Source organism: Cheilinus undulatus, linkage group 14, assembly GCF_018320785.1.
Source record: "Cheilinus undulatus linkage group 14, ASM1832078v1, whole genome shotgun sequence".
NCBI lineage: Eukaryota > Metazoa > Chordata > Actinopteri > Labriformes > Labridae > Cheilinus > Cheilinus undulatus.
In genome coordinates, this window is record NC_054878.1 from 6,609,927 (window position 1) to 6,626,428 (window position 16,502).

The window sequence follows — 16,502 nt, forward strand, 5'->3', positions numbered from 1 at the left end:
ATACGATAACTCCAGAATGAGGAGGACAAACATCCTGCGTTTATGGTATGATACTGCATTTTTTGCATGATCAAACAATTTGATGAGTTTTTGCTAACGCTAACAGCAGAGGTATGTCTGCTTTATCCTCCAGCCTTTTTCTTTTTTCAGTCTGTCATTGTCACCCCTCAAAGACACATGACAAGGACTGGGATATTAACGTCAGAGCTTGACAAACTCTTCCTCTGACTCATTGATCCATCTTACAGCACTACTACTTCACTCTTGTTTCAGTCACCCTTTGCTTTGCAACTTTTGAACACCCTACTACACTATAGAAATGATGATTGTTTTGTTATTCACATATCCATGTTTTAACCAGTTTCATTTTATCATTTCGATGAAACAAAGTTTTTGTTCACCCTGTCTAACTGATGATGAGACAAGTGTTGGTTGTACTTCCAGAGAACTGAAAGTACACTGTGTGAGGAACTTTTTGACCTCCCAAACAGCAACATTATTTACCCCAAACAATCATAAATACCTAAAACTGTCCGTACTTTTTAGTGCAAGAAGGACTCTGGTCTGTAAACATCTTTGAAGCAAAGTTCAGGCTGGGACTTTTTTCAGTCTAGTGAGCCCAAATTGAAAAAACTTCTCTGCTGTTGTAATGTGATGTAAACATGAATCGTGCTGCAGCTCTGTGTGTTGGTCAACAGTAGCTGCTATCATCTTAAGCTTTTTATTTTCCCACCAGGCTTCTGCACCTGTAATATAACTGACCGCTAGAATACACAGGATAAAATGACTAACAATCTGAGCCTGTGGATCCTGAAAATGTTGGATTGGGCCGTGGTGGTTCTTTTAAGGCAGGGGTGTCAAACTCAAGGCCCGGGGGCCAAATCCGGCCTGTGGTACAGTTACACCCAGCCCACAAGATCATATCATATTTTTATTAGAACTGGCCCACCATTATGAGGTCTGCAGATTTACTGAAGCATCAAAATGTAAACTTAACCATGATGGTTTAAAATAAATTTAAGTCATGTAAAGAGCAGAAATAATTTGATTTAAAGCCAGGAGCATAGGAAAATACATTTATGTTTTTAGTTTATATTTTCAATGCATAATTTTGACTTTTTCATCTCATATTTCAACCTTTTAGATTCACAATTTAACATTTCAAGTCATATCTTGACCTTTAAACTCATATTTTTGAATGTTATCTCATGTTTTTACCTTTTCAACTCCTAATTTGACTTTTAATCCAACATTTTGACCTTTTAGACTCAAATCGAAATATTTTCTCATATTTTGACCTTTAAAACAGATTATTTTGAATTGTATCTCTTTTTTGACTTTTAAAACTCAAAATTTCAAATTTATCTCATATTTCGATCTTTAAACCTCATGATTTTTAAATGTATTTGTTTTTTTTTACCTTTTAGACTCATGATTTTGACATTCATTTTATAATCTGACTTTTTAACACACATGATTTTGAATTCTATCTTATTTTTTACCATTAAAACTTGTGATTTGGATTTTTGTTTCATATTATGACTTTTAAAAATTAGGGTTTTAAGTTTCTATCTCATATATTAACCTTTTAAAAATATTATTTTGACTTTAAATGCCATTTTTTGACCTTTTAAACAAATAATTTTGTCTTTTATCTCTGAATTTGTGTCTTTAAACTAGTCATTTTGACTTTTTAAAATCTCAAAATCAGAGACCTTGATATCTACCCATAAGGCCCATTCACGTTTTACTTTTTTAAAAAAGATTTATTTTGGGGATTTTCGTGCCTGTATTTGATAGGAGGACAGTGGATAGAGCTGGAAACAGGTGAGAGTGGGAAGAGACATGCAGCAGAGGGCCATGGGTAGCGCTGTAGACTGCTAGGCCATCTGCACGTTAAGTTTATAGCAGCTTGTGTTGTTGACCCCTGTTTGTCATTTTAGTGGCACTTATAGCAGAGTTTCAGGAGCAGACCCCACCTTGTCTGTGCCTCTTCCTGTGTTTCCAAAAGTTCAAACCCAATCATCTCTTCCCCTTTTGTTCTCACATTCTGCACCGCTCCCTTATGACCATTTTCCTCCTTTTCTCCTTTTTGTAGCAGCCTATGGGAGTTCCTTGTGTCCCAAAGCTTCCTAATCATGTCAGGACAACATTAAACATCAAATTATTCCGTCTAATGTCATTAAATATCAGTAAATAAATGTAGTTTGCCTCTTGATGGTGTGGTCCTTGATTATTAAAAGACAGTAGGAACTAGAAGTTCACTTCACTTATGAAACCATGATGCTACTTCCACTTCTTGCACATGGTGGACAGCCGAGTCCCAATACTAAACCTTCTGTAAGTTTAATAATAGATCCCCTCTCCGCTCTCTCTTCCGCCTGTCCTCAGGAACACTTTACTGAGCTTGTTAGCACCGCAGTCACTGCATAACCTGCCCCTAATGGCCGCTGGACAAGCACAGAAGTTTGCTTAAGAGGGGAATAATGAGTGAGACCCTCTGCAGAGCTAAAACTAAACTGCTGACCCATGACAAGCTGTCCTCAGACCATGAGAATAGGGCCTCTTTCCATGCCAAGAATGTGGGTGGCCGGCCTCAAAAAGCCAATCTGAGGAGCGTGGTGGACAGTTGCAGGACTAAAGAGCAACAGCAGGTTATTTTATGTCTGATTTATCTCAGGCTGCTGCTGTTATGAGCATCTTGGTCTGTTTTATTCTTATCTCTGTATGTTTTGGCGAGTATGTGAGGAAACAGAACTGGTCTAAGAGTGAGAGGCTGCACAGTTAACAAGTGAGACTAAAACTGGGGATTATGACATTAAGTCTATGGAACTTCTACATAATTTTGATATTTTTTTTAGTTTCTGCTGATTCACCAGCCTGACATGCTCACACAGCACCAGCTCATCCAAGAGTGTTGCAGGCATTGTGTAACGTCGTGAATACTCTCTGAGGATGAGAGGCCGCACTGTGCTGCCTGTTTGCTGCCAGCGCTGAAGGGGATTTCAGCTCCTCAGGCTTCAAACCCAGAGTCAAGGGGTCATGGTCTGAGGGAGATAGCAGGGGCCGCAATGTGTGAGTGAGTCACCGAACAACGCCGACACACGAGACACCATATGTTTCCATCCATTCCTCTGAAGAACAAATGCACTGTCCTTTCTCATAACGCTCCTAAAAGGCTAGATCACCCCATGTGTGGGTTAACAGAGCAAGACTCAAGAGGCAGGGTGCACATCAAATACCATGAAAGATCAATAAAAACAGGACACCTTTGAACAGAAGACTGCTGCATTCCCTCCGAAAACAGACTAAACCACAAAGACAACAAAGTTACAACAGAACAGACTGACTAAGAGCACTATCATGCTTCTCCTAAAGCTGACAGTTTTATTCATCGAACCTAAACTTGCTGTTCTCTGTCAGGGGAAAAATGCTCATACTTGACATCAAACTCAGCCAACTCACAAAGTGTTCCTCAGCGATAAGAGGAAGCTTTTATCTACCCATGCAGCTTCTTTGATTGGTGCTGATAAGAAATGTGCTACTGTGGGTCAATCACAGTGAACCGAAAACACGACAAGAGGGAAAGACATCTCAACAAGCCTGCTGAATATCTTTTTCTGTACAGAGTATTTCTGAATATCTAGGAGGCCATTTTTCCTGATATGTCCTACAGAAGAGCATCTAAACTTGATGCAGATCCAAGGGAAAAAAACCTGGGGGAAAATGGTATTAAAGTCCTGTAATCAATCATCAATTCTGCATGCATTCATGTCATACCAGTGGATTTGCCATTTGTATAGAGCAGGACTGTTCAAATAGTTTGGTATAAGGACTGGATCCTGAAGAAGGACCCCATATGAAGAGCCTCAAAGATAAAACTTGGCATATAGTATGTGTAATCATTTTATACTCAAGCATACATGCCTTGATGGTCTTTGCAGCTGTAAATATTTTTTTTACTTTTTGCCACCTGTGGTGATGCTGATGCAGTTATCTAGCCTGAAAAAAGGGAGCCATGAACCAACACAATCTTTTCCCATAAGAAAAAAAGAATAGTTGTCTTAAAATGCCTTCTCAACTTGTATCTTTTAAAACTGTGCATGAAATCGTGCTAAAATTTGTGCACTGAGATGCTAGAGTGAAAAACAGCACATTTACGTCAAACAAACTGGGAAATAAATGTGACAAATGAGCATACAAATCTAATAAAACTTGCATCTTTTTGTCAATAAACCTTTTGTGGATCATCTTTAAGCTTAAGTAGTGTACTTAAAGGGCCACTAACCACTAACTGACCTGACCCAGCTTCAAACTAAAGCCAATGTGGAAGTACGTAGAACCCCACAAGACAGTCTGGCAGACCTCCTCTGTCAGGCCTCTTGTGAAACTGATACAGGTAAACAAAAGTTGGTGACAGTGATGGGTGAAAACCAAGCCGCAACCTCCGCTTCTGAAATGAAGCCAATGTGGAAATGCAAAAAATTTCAATACAGCCAGTGCCCACTTGAGGCTGGCTGCAGGAACACAGGAAGTCCCATCTGAACACCTGTTAAACAGCTGGTTTTTACACTAGAAATAAACTGGTTTACAGCCTGGTTCAAAAAACCAAACGTGTCTCATTAGCTAAGGTCTTCATGTGCTCTCACTGTACGAGGGGTGAATGTTTTTGTACCACAGTGGTTTAGATTATATTTGGGAAAAACCTCACTGTGGACTGGTTTGCACATCTCATTTGATGGACAGATAGCTCGACAGACAGAAGCTACGCTTCTGTCAACCAGAATGCTAGCTAGCTAGCTGACAGGAAGTCGAGCTAAGTGGGCGGGCCGTTTGGTTGATCCAAAATTCGGTTGAGACAGTGATTTTAATTTGGAAGCCGCCACGGATTAGCTTCAAAAGCTGTTGGGAGTTCTCCTGTTCTGAGCAGGCGACTGACGTCAGACGGGGGTTTGTCTGATTCTTTCAAGTCTATGGTGAAAAAGTCTATGGTCAGATAAATTGTTCTGACATGACGGTAATAAACAGTGATGATATTCTTACATGTGGACAAAACTGGTACTCTTCCATTAAAGAAAGAAAAACCCAAAAGAGTCACTGAAATAACTTGAAACTGACAAATGTAATAATAGATAAAAATGTACTGAAAGTTAACCAATGAAAATCAGAAATTTGTTTTTGAATTGTGGTTTAACAGAATCATTTTAAAAAACAAACTACTGAAACTGGCCTGTACTAAAATAATGGTACCCCTGGAAAAGATCTAAACTAATGTGACCATAGGGACAGGTTAAACTCAGGTGTGTCCTGGAATTAGCATCACAGGTGCCTTCAAACTTGTAATCAGTCAGTCTGCCTATTTATAGGCTTAAAAAAGTCACTGTGCTATTTGGTATCATGGTGTGAACCACACTGAACAAGGATCACAGAAAGCTAAGGAGACAGTTGTCCCAGGAGATTAGAAAGACAATGATAGACGTGTTAAAGGTAAAGGCTTAGAGACCATCTCCAAGAAGTGCCCCCTTAATATTGTTGCTATTAAAAATATATATATATTTATTTTATTCTGCTTTCATGGAGCTCATTTTATTCAGCTACATCCGACTTCAATACTAATATAAGGTATTCTTGCATTTTTAAAGATTTGACCCTTTAAATGCCAAATATTTGTCATGATGGCACCATGTTTTCAGATGGAAAAATGGGAAAATATGAAGAATTTTTAATATACTACATGCAAGTAGATTTTTTGTTTTGGATTATTACAGCCTGGGTTATGTCCATGATTAGCAGCAACATTGATTTTCATGCATTATTTTTATGCAGCAACAAATACTCCCGCTTGTGACCTTTAGCGCACAAAATGAGCTCCATAAAAAATGAGCTCCATGAAAGTAGAATGAAATATAAATGTGTAAAGTATTTAGTATAATAGTATTTTTAATAGCGACAATATGAGGAGCACATATTACGTGCTAAAGGTCCCAAGTGTAACAACTGCTTGTACACAGTGTATTTTAGACTTACTGTAGAAGCTGAGCTGGAAATAACAAGATAAATAAAAAGACACAGCCTTACCAAAATTCCTGCCATATGCATGAAATCAGCAAAAATTATCAAAAAATGAAAAGGGCGTAAAATGCGCACAAGGTTCCCAGAGGGTTACTGAGCTAATACTGCTTGAAGTGTCTGCTCTGGCCTCACCTGGTGGATGCTGCTACTCTAGGGAATAAAGAAATGACAGCCTTTACATCGTAGATGGAAATGCCACATGAAAAGGGAAATCCTTCCTGGAAGCTTTTTAACTCTGACTGTTCCCTTCACTAGAAATAAAATGAACTCCCCTCTGCTCCCAGAGAGGTGTTTATCAGAGGACTGCTGATGGGTTCAGTGGTTAGGAGCCCAGATTTCACTCAGGTTTTGTCCAGTAATTTCAACAGTCTCTTCTTAAAACACATCCTGAATTTCAACTCATACAATTTTTCATGTATGTTCCAGTGACTGCCATGAGCTTTGAACGCAGCATGAACACAGCTGAGTCATTTCTGATGGAACCAGGGGACACAAAATTTAAACATCCTTAAAAAATAGCAGCTCAGGAGACTCAAGGCTCCTTAGCTTAGCTGTCTGATGTGATATAACTCCTGCTGCTCAGTGGATTGTAGGTGAGACAAAACAAGTTTTATGTTTTTTTTGCATATTGAGAACATAAAGTCATGCTCTGGCTCCATTTACTCCAATGTATGACTTAATCTTTCTCTGTCCTATAAGGATTAAGAGATAAAAATAAGATAAGAGTTTTATGGATCCTGAAGGAAAATCTCCTGCCAGGTTGTTCATACAGACAGAACAGCAAAAACAAGCATCAAATATTAATGAAAATACAAAAATCTTAAAACCTAAAGGGGAGGATCAAATAGAAGCAAACAAGTAAACAAAAAAAATGAAGAAATTCAAATAAATAATAGACAGACAGGCGGAGCGAGGGGCAGTTATGGGTTATGTTTTCTCAAAATCCCTGAATCTTTCAGGGTTAGGGTTCTGGCGTCGTTTAAAAATACGCTGCTTATGATAGTCATGGTAGATAAATGTAAAAAGGGATAAACCATCCGGCCTAGCTGATCGCAACATGGACGTTTAATTCAAGCCAAACTTAATAACAAAGATTTGTTTTAACTATTAACAGGGTTTCTGCAGGGTCTTGAAAAGTATTTAAAGTTGATCAATCAATTTAGCCAAAATTAAGGCTTTTGAAAATATTTAAAAATCTCTTCAGTCTCTTTTCACTCATTTTTTGCCACATTTTACATTTTTGACCATTTTTTTCCACCTGTAATTCATTTTTTTAATCAATTTTGTTACTTTTTCTTCTGATTTTTTTTTTTTTTTGCCAGTTTTCAACCATTTTTCCACTTTTTTTCCAGTTTGCCCATTTTGCTACCTTTGCCCATTTCAGTCTCTTTTCACTTTTTTTTGCCACATTTTTACCGTTTTTGAATATTTTGCCACCTAGAACTCATTTTTTGTTATCAATTTTTGCCAAATTTGTCCTTTCATATCTTGCTTTTTGCTATTTTTCCCCCCTTTTCACCATGTTTTGCACCTTCTTGCACATTTAAGCCGCCTTTTGCCATTGGATGCCACTTTTTCCCATTTTTCCCATTTCAGTAGTCTCATTTTTTTCCACATTTTAATGTTTTTTGACCATTTTTAAAATTTATTTATTTATCTACTTCATTTGGACAGTGCACATCAATCAACATTTTTGCAACACACGTCAATGTAAATATGCTGGAATTAGCACAACAGCTAAAATTCATCCGTTTGCCACCTGCAACTTATTTTAATCATATTTTGCCACTTTTTCTCCCCATTTTTGCCAATTGTCACCCATTTTTTTGCCACTTCTTCGCCAACTTTTGACAATTTCACCACTTTATCTTATTTTTATTGCAACTTTAACCCATTTTCACCACTTTACCCCGCTTAGATTGTGGCTCTTGCAAAGGTATTTTTGTTTTTTTTACAATTTAGCTCTTTGATTGAGCAGGGTTGAGTAACACCACCACAGAGTCTTCAAATGCATGAAGAGGGTCTTGAAGAGGTCTTATGAGTTTTAGATTTAATGTCAGATTTTCTGTACATACCCTGATCGAGAACTTGTGCCCCCCCTGTGGTCTAAAAAGAAATTTTACGTTTCTCTAAAGAACAATTTTAAATATTTTTAAATAAATCAGTGTTTTTAACCCCGTATGCTCAGAAGTGAAAATTGAACTTCAGGATTATCTATCAGGATTTTAGAATGTAAATGGCACTTTTAAACTAGACTGAGAAAAATCTGCCACTTCCTTAAAACCACCCTTTCCTGTCCATTTTTTGCATTATTTGCCACTTTTCATCAATTTTGCAATTTTCACAGGTTTTTGCAACATTTTTATCCCATTTCACCATCTTTTCTGACCATTTTTACAACTTTTAATGAATTTGTGCCAATTTTTTAACAACATTTAACCACTTTTAAACCCTTTCCACCACTTTTTCTAACCATTTTTGCCACATTCCAGCTATAGTTGCCTCTGTTAATCCATTTTAACAACTATTAACTGCTTTTTTGCCACTCTCTTGATCTGTTCTCTCCCATTTTAACCTAATTTAACAATTCGTTATGCCCATTTTTGCCTCTTTTTACCACTCTTTTGTCTATTATCTTTTGTCTATTTTTGCCCATTTTACCATGTTTCACTCTTTGTTCTGCCCAATTTTGCCATTCTAAACCCACTTTTGCATCTTTTTAATCCTTTTGCACCACCTTTTTCTGCCTGTTTCTGACAATTTCACCCATTTTAGACATTAAACACCTTTCTTTGCCACTTAAGCCCATTTCTGCAGCTTTTGCAATGCCTTTGCACCACCTTTTCTGCCCTTTTTTTGCCACTTTTAACCATTTTGAATCTGTTTTTAAAAAAGGGGGTTTACATTTTAAGAATTCCATACCACAGCATAAATAAATAAATAAAATATGTGTTGCTTTGATAAGGGTTATTCAGGTAAAAAAAAAAAAAAATGGATGACCATTGTATTAACCCTCTGGGCCCCAGAAAGCTCTCTCCTTTGTCCCACCTTTTGGACGGCCTTGCTTTAAGTAAACTTCAGAAAAAATACTTTTAACTGGAGTAGATTTATAGACCAGCACTTTTACTTTTACTGAAGTAAACTTTAGCCAGTGTAACTGTACTTTTTCTTGAGTACAGTAGTTGTGTATTTCCCCCCTCTGATTGCAAAGGATAATTTTGAGTTTTCCTTCCAGTCTGATGAAACTGAACTGTATTTTGAATTTTCCCTCTATTATTCATCCTCCGCTGTAACAGCAGCTCTCGGTCCATTTTGCAATCACAACTTTCCCCTCCCTCCCCCATACAACTTTGGGAAACTTAGAAAAAAAAGAAAAACAACTCTTCATCTCGCGATAGTAGCTTGCTTATGCAGCCGCCATATTCTGTGACAGTATTTTGATTCGTATCTGCTGGAAGTGAGGAAAAAGAGAAAAGTGAAGGGCTGTCGAGGGGAGGGGGGGCTGAAGAAGAGGAGCTGTCAAAAAGGTATTCCCGAGTCTCTGTCAAACGGCGGAGGGCTGAGGCTCGGTATCCCTCCCCTAACTCTATTTCGAGGACACACAAGGCCCGGGGCCTCGGTTCACTTGGCTTTCCGTCTCCCTGATAGTAGCTGGACCCTCTCGGCTTCTTCTTTCCGAGCTCCGCGGCCCTCTGGAGGTCCGGCGGCGGTCTCGGGTGTTGTAGGCTGCCCGGGGAGCGGCGGCGGCAGCGGCGGCGGAGACAGAAAGGTAAGCTGCGTGAAGTTAACTCGGAGTTTTACCAGTTAGCAACTACCGGAAGAATACAGGTTCAAACGCGTTAATGTGAATTAAAAAGCGGTTTAGCTTCTTGAATGAGAGGTGCTTTTATAAAGGGACCCATTCAGTTTAAAATGAAACGAGAGTTAAAACTTTTCAGATGTGGAAAAAAGTTTTTGTTAGTTTATGTGCTGTTCGGGAAAGAGTCGATTCTTAGAGTTGACTCTTTTAGAATATCGGCTCCAGATGAGATTCGTTTCTTGCTGTCTCTGGTAATTTGGGGGTTGTTGTCAAAAAGGAGCAGGAACAGGCTTGAAAAGCTGAAAAGAAAAGGATGTTTCATTACGCAGGCCAAGAAATTTATATAATTAATATTTGTAGGGAAAAAATGTGTAGCAAAATAGTTCAAATGTTGGGCAAATCATTTAACTGTTGTGAAGGTAAAAGCAAAGATTAGGTGCAAGTCAGACAGAAAGCCCTGTTTTTAAACAGGATTGACCTGTCTTTCAGAAAGATTTGGTGAGATTAGACATTTTGAAAAATTAAGAGTAGAACGGGTTTTACTCTAAAATATAATATGACTATTTTGAAATAAATGCACACGTCAAGCATTGATTAAAAACATTGCGTAATTCTGCTGATTTGATAAGAATCAAGAAGGTTTTAGATTAAAATCCGTTTGGGAGTTGAAAGAACCGTCTCACTGCTGAGCCGAATCAAATGTTACGGCTCTCTAAAAAGAGCCTTAATTCTCAGCGCTAGTTTTTGTCCACAGTTAGCAGCTAGCCAAGCTAGCTCACTTAAGGTGTCTGGAGGCTGTTACCGACTCGGCCGACTTAGTAAAGCAGTGCCCAACTTTTAAAATATATTCATTAACATCTCCCCTTAACCTTCTTTGTGTTTATGCCTATAAATGCATCTTTTGGCGCTGTTTATTTAAGCATAACAACGGCTGACGCTTCATGTTTGTAGCTCATGTTGGGCTACTTTTTCCATTGAGCTCTCCTTTGAAACGACGCAAGACTAGTCGTGGATGGAAATGTTAAATCATAAAATTTTAGCCTCACTTAGCCTCACATATGGAGTATAAAGTGTCTAAAAACTCAAAATAAAGCCGTTAAACTTCAAGTGACAGGCCACAATTTTACTACAGCGCTAAACTATGCTTCTAAAACGTTAAAGTAACGCAGACTAGTCAGTTTAGCTCATTAGTGTCTAAATAGTGCAGAAATTAATCTGTAGTTTAAACTCTAAAGCATCTATCCTGTGGTTTTAATAGTTAAAGATGGTTCAGTAAGTCTTTAAACTATTACTTTAAAAAGACTGTGAGTGTTTCAGTCAGGCTAAACTGACAGACAAACCACAAGGCCGCCTATTTGGCTGCTTTTTAAGGACAACAAATAAATGAGGGCTCGATAACTTAAAGATATAACTCATATGTTCCTTGTTTGTGATGGAAACTAAAGAAAGGAGGACTGGTCTGGGGTTTTTGCCAACCTAAATGACAGCTCACTCCTCGTTGTTGTTTATGGTCCTAGTATAATTAAGATGAGAGATGTTTATCCTGATACAACCTAGTCAGTCCTGATTTTATTCTGTTGTGTTTATTCTGTCGAGCTTCTAAAAGATGCCAGGAGAGACTGATAGGCTTAGGTAGCAACATTTGACCTATATTTCAGAGCTGTTTATTTGTAAGGTAATATTTAGGCTTTAGTAACATGTGGGAATGAAGTTAAATGATATTAATGATATTTTTCAGACTTTACTCCTTCCTGTCTTGTTTCTTGTAGATTTATTTTGATGTGAAGTGTTAGACTGTTCAACTGCAGTGTGCGCCGTCAATGCCTCTTTAATTTCATGGAAGTGTATGGCTATTTTTGGTGGTCATTAGCACAGGGAGACCCCTTTGGGGGTGTGAGGCCTGTGTTCCTCTCTGTTGTATCCCTTAAGCCAGGCACTCTCCAAAGGATTTTAATTTTTTTCTGAAAATGCAAGAGACCCCATGCACATATATGAGGACAAATACTGTCACATTTAACATTTCAACACACCACACACACAGATTTATCCTTCAACAACCAGAGTCTCCATTAACAGAGCTACAAATCTCACATGGTCAGACAGGCTAAATGTGGCTACCTGCTGCATCCGTTGCTGATGAATTTTTAGCCAAGCTCCTCTCCTTGTCGGTTGGATTGTGGTTTGTTTTACAGGACACACTTCATCAGCACTCGTTGCCATGAATCAACAAGTTGGTCCTCCACTTCTGATGTCCATCTAACTTTAAGCTTTGTGTTTACTCCCATTGCCATGGCTGTGTTTGTTGTGCTTCCTGATTGGCTATCGTTCTGTTCCATGTGACATCCACAGAGTGCATGCTTGAACATGTTTCATATTTACATTTACAAACTGGTGCAGCTTTGATAGTCTTCCAGGCAGATTGTAAATCACCCTAAACACACCTCACACCAGAGGAAAATCTGTTGAGATAATCTCTGGAACCATCAGATAATCAAGCTTTTGCTGACTTAGGTCAGAAAGTGGGGAATCATGCTGGGGCATCATCTCTTAGTGCGTACCCCGCTTTGCAGTCTTTGTCCAACAAGTGGTAGTTACTTTATAAACTGAGCAGAAAGGCTTTTTAACACACCAGTGGAGAATATCACCCTGTAGTTTTAAGAAAATTCCAGCTCAAATAGCAGTCATTTCTGTGGTTTGTTGTAGGGATGCCCCCTAAAAGTCAATGATGTGAATCAACTGTTCAGAAGACCCTGACGTGACTCAGTCAACTCTTCATTAAACAAGAGGCGTTGCTGCACATGTGCCGATGCAGAAGCAACAGCATGGTAGTTTAAAGACTTCTCTGTAAAAAGCCTTAGTGAATCAAATAAACGTTGCTCTAATTCTCTTAAAACCAGACGACCAAAGCAGCTCCAGTGGATCTTATGGTGTGGCAAGGCATGCTGGTGTGCCCCGAGGCCAGTTAGGTGTGCCGTGGGAATTAGTCCAACCATAATTAATTACTACAACTATAACACAACTAAAGGTGCTTGAACATGTTTCAAAGAGGCCTTTTTTGTATGGATATGGTGTGCCTTCAAATTTTGGCTTGATTTTAAGGGTACTTTAGGTTGAAAACCACTGACATAGAGGAAAGTAAAAGTGGTCAAAGTTTAGGGTTTAGCCTATTCCTTTTTAAAAGAACCTGATGACCTTATATGTACTCCTTAATAATCTGCGTCCTTATTGATACTGTTATTGGTATTTTATATCACTATAGAAAAGATGTTGAACTGTTTTTTTTTTTAAACAAACTCTTACATCTATTTTATGTTGCTAGGAAAACAGATTTCCTCTCCTAACGTGTGTATTAATTCACACACAAAATCTTAAAGACTTTATTGAAGTTGTATTCAACCAAATGGTGGTGAAGCTGGATGCTCTGTCTTCATTGACTGGCTTTTTAGTTGTATCCAGTTGATTTTATTTTTAATTTTTGGGCTTTTTAACCTTTATTGGACAGGATAGAAATTGAGAAGAAATATGAGGAGGTATAGTTGGAGGAGACCTGCACCAAACAACACCAGGATCGGGATTTGAACACGTGACCAGTGCGTCCAGGGCTATAGCTTCTGTATGTGGACCCCTGCTCCACCAGCTGAGCAAAACCAGTGCCTGATTAAATCATATTCAAAAACTTCATTAGACATTCGAGGTTTGTTTGTGCAGCAGTGGCTGGATTTAAAATTTATGACTCTTGTTACAGAACCCTAAGACTACATAGCAGTTTTGATAAGTTCTAAAATTGTTGATTTTATAGGTCTTAAAAACGCTGAAGAACCTTGTTTTGGTCTCCATCCCTACAGTAGCTTGCTGTGTTAAGCTATCTGCAGAGATGTATTCATAAGAACCTACTTGGTAGAAACAGGGGACATCTACATCATCATTAGTTGACTTATGTTTCATTACTCTTGCAATGTGCAGGACAGTTTTACTCAAGTAAAACTTCAGTTACTTTGGCTGAATTTTACCTACGTAGAAGTAGTAGTAGTAGTAAGTAAAAGTAAAAAGTAGACCATTCAAAGTTTACTTAAAGCACTGAGCTCTGAGTAGCTACTGGAGAGTTAAACAGTGAAATATGATCTTTCCTTAAGGCCGGATCAGACTACACGAATTCAGCCAGATTTTAGCCTGACTGCAACGTCGCAGCTCATCAAAACTCGGGCCTGATTTTGAGCAACAGGGACGACAAACGGTCTTAAAGTGTGACATAATTAACGATGCGTCCAAGATGACCCACAACCACGATTTACCAACACTAGCATGTCTGAATTTTTCTTAGATCCTCGTCTAGTTGGACACCCTGACCTGACGTCAACGACGTGAATCCTGACATCTACCAACAGGAGTGTTTGCTCCTTATCTTTGCATCATCATTTACAAGATTTACAACTTTATATCCCCTTTTATTTCCTAAAACTATGTGAGTTTTATTTTATTTACGTTATTACATGCATGCCTTAAGTCCAATCTGAAAGAGAGTCAGTCCATGTTGTCCCCCTCTTGATACATCCATGCTTATTATCCATAGTCCAATACATAATTGTTTCTTATTTCCCTTTTTTACGAGCAAAAAACCCGCTACAATCACACAGAGTGCTTCTGTTGTAGAGTGAAAGAGACTCTTTGACCCACCCCCCCCCGTCAACCTGTGAACTCGCACTCAGTCGGGGAGACAGTGGTGACGTCAGCATACGGCGGGAGGTCAGGATCGCTCTTGTAGTGTGGCCAGGCTGTCAGCCAAGACTGGGAAAGATTTTTGTTGTATAGTCTGACATGGTTCTGTCAGGAGCAACCAAAAAAAATTGTGCAATCTGAGCCAGCCTTTAGTGACCATAACAACATAATTATGGATCTCCAACCAGGTTGTTCAGGTAAAGTCACACCTTTAACAATCCATCCGTTTTCTACACCGCCTATCCGTTCAGGGTCGTGGGCGTCTGGAGCCTATCCCAGCTGTCATTGGGCGAGAGGCTCGGTACACCCTGGACTGGTCGCCAGTCGATCACAGGGCTGAAATCGCACTCACACTCACACCTGCAGCCAATTTAGAGTCACCAATTAACCTAACGAGCATGTCTCTGGTGGTGGGAAGAAGCCGGAGTAGAACCCACGTATGCACAGGGAGAACATGCAAACTCTGCACGGAAAGGCCCTGACAGAGAAGAGAACCTGGAACCTTGTTGCTGTGAGGCAGCGGTGCTGACCCCCTACACCTGCCTCACCTTTATAATACAGTAAAATCCGTCAGCTGCTTTGGGATGTGATGTGGAATCATGCTATGTGCTGTCAAAGCTAGTTTCAGGTTATTGACACCTCCCTGTTTTGACTGTAAGTTAGTTTTTTTTTACTCAGTATGTGATGGGTTTTAAAATACACTTAAGTAAAATACTTCCTCTAAAATATACTAAGTAAAAGTTAAGTGAGCTGGTGCTCTTATGCAGAGGCTGCAGCCCCTAATGCACTGGGTGTAGAATTAGTTCCTGTTCTCAGTTCTGTACACAAAAAGCTATTCAACTACAGTAATTTAAGGAAATGTAATTAGTTGCTTTCCACTCTTACAATATGCACACGTTGTTTCAGGCTATAGTATCTCCAGTTGTTTAATGCTACATGTGCTACATGTGTAGCTGAACTTCCTTAGATTGCCTAACTGAATAAAGTTGGTTAGAAATAAGAAAGAATCAAGAAAATTCAGGACACTACGTAGGGGTCAGCTGAGGACCTGGATTTATCAGCGTAACGAGAAGATAAGCCTAATAATGAAGCTGGGAACACATGCTCTTTGTAGGTTTTGTTTGAGCTTATTCTAGGTGAAGCTGGGCGTTTTCTTTATATTCATACAGTTAATAGCCCTCAGATATGTTAACATTTCTTGTTATTTCATTCAGAGCTGGATTTCGCTGAACTGCTGAGAAGCACACCACAGAAAAGAGTGCGACACCAGCAGGTGACTTGTGATTTTTTGGTAAATTAGCAAATACCAGAGAACTGAAATGACCATAAAATCCTGTCTCTAGCTAAAAGTGTTCTTAACACTTACTGAGGCAGTTTCCTGTTTCACATCTGTGTTTCTTCTTCTGTCTTTTAGCTCAGCTTTGAAGGGTTTTGAGATGAACTGCTGCTAACTTTAGCACACTTGCTAACTAAAATAGTCTTCCTGTTAAAGAGGATACAGGCCGTTTAATAGCTTAAAATATTAATAGGATAGTCTGAATGTTATTAGAGGAAACTTTGGTAAACATGGCATGACAGGATGAGGCTTTACTCATAAACGCTGAAGTTAAAGGTAGTTTAATGCAGTGATACTGAATGTGTGGCTCTGGAGCCACATGTGGCTCTTTTGTGATGATTTGTGGGTCTTTTATGTCTTGATTTTAAATATTTTTCCCCCAGAAAACCTTAGAAAGGGAAACTTTCTGCCTGTTTATCACCATTTTTTGCCACTTTTCACCCATTTAAGCTACCTTTTGCCATTAATTACGATTTTTTCCTATTTTCCCAATTTGACAATTTTTATTGCAACTTTTTACCCATTTTTTGCAACTTTTATCCCATTTTTGCCCCTTTTTGCCATTTTTCTCCCAATTTT

The 16,502-nt window shown here is 38.8% G+C and overlaps 1 protein-coding gene across 6 annotated transcripts in view; it reads left to right on the forward strand.

Moving 5' to 3' along the window:
• The first annotated feature begins 9,488 nt into the window (after nucleotides 1-9,488).
• Nucleotides 9,489-16,502, forward strand: part of tab2 (TGF-beta activated kinase 1 (MAP3K7) binding protein 2) — an 81,270-nt gene continuing 74,256 nt past the window's right edge. For all 6 annotated transcript variants that reach the window (XM_041804984.1, XM_041804988.1, XM_041804987.1 and 3 more), the window contains exon 1: nucleotides 9,489-9,841. The gene's annotated coding sequence lies outside the window, so the exon portion shown is untranslated. The remainder of the gene's footprint in view (nucleotides 9,842-16,502) is intronic.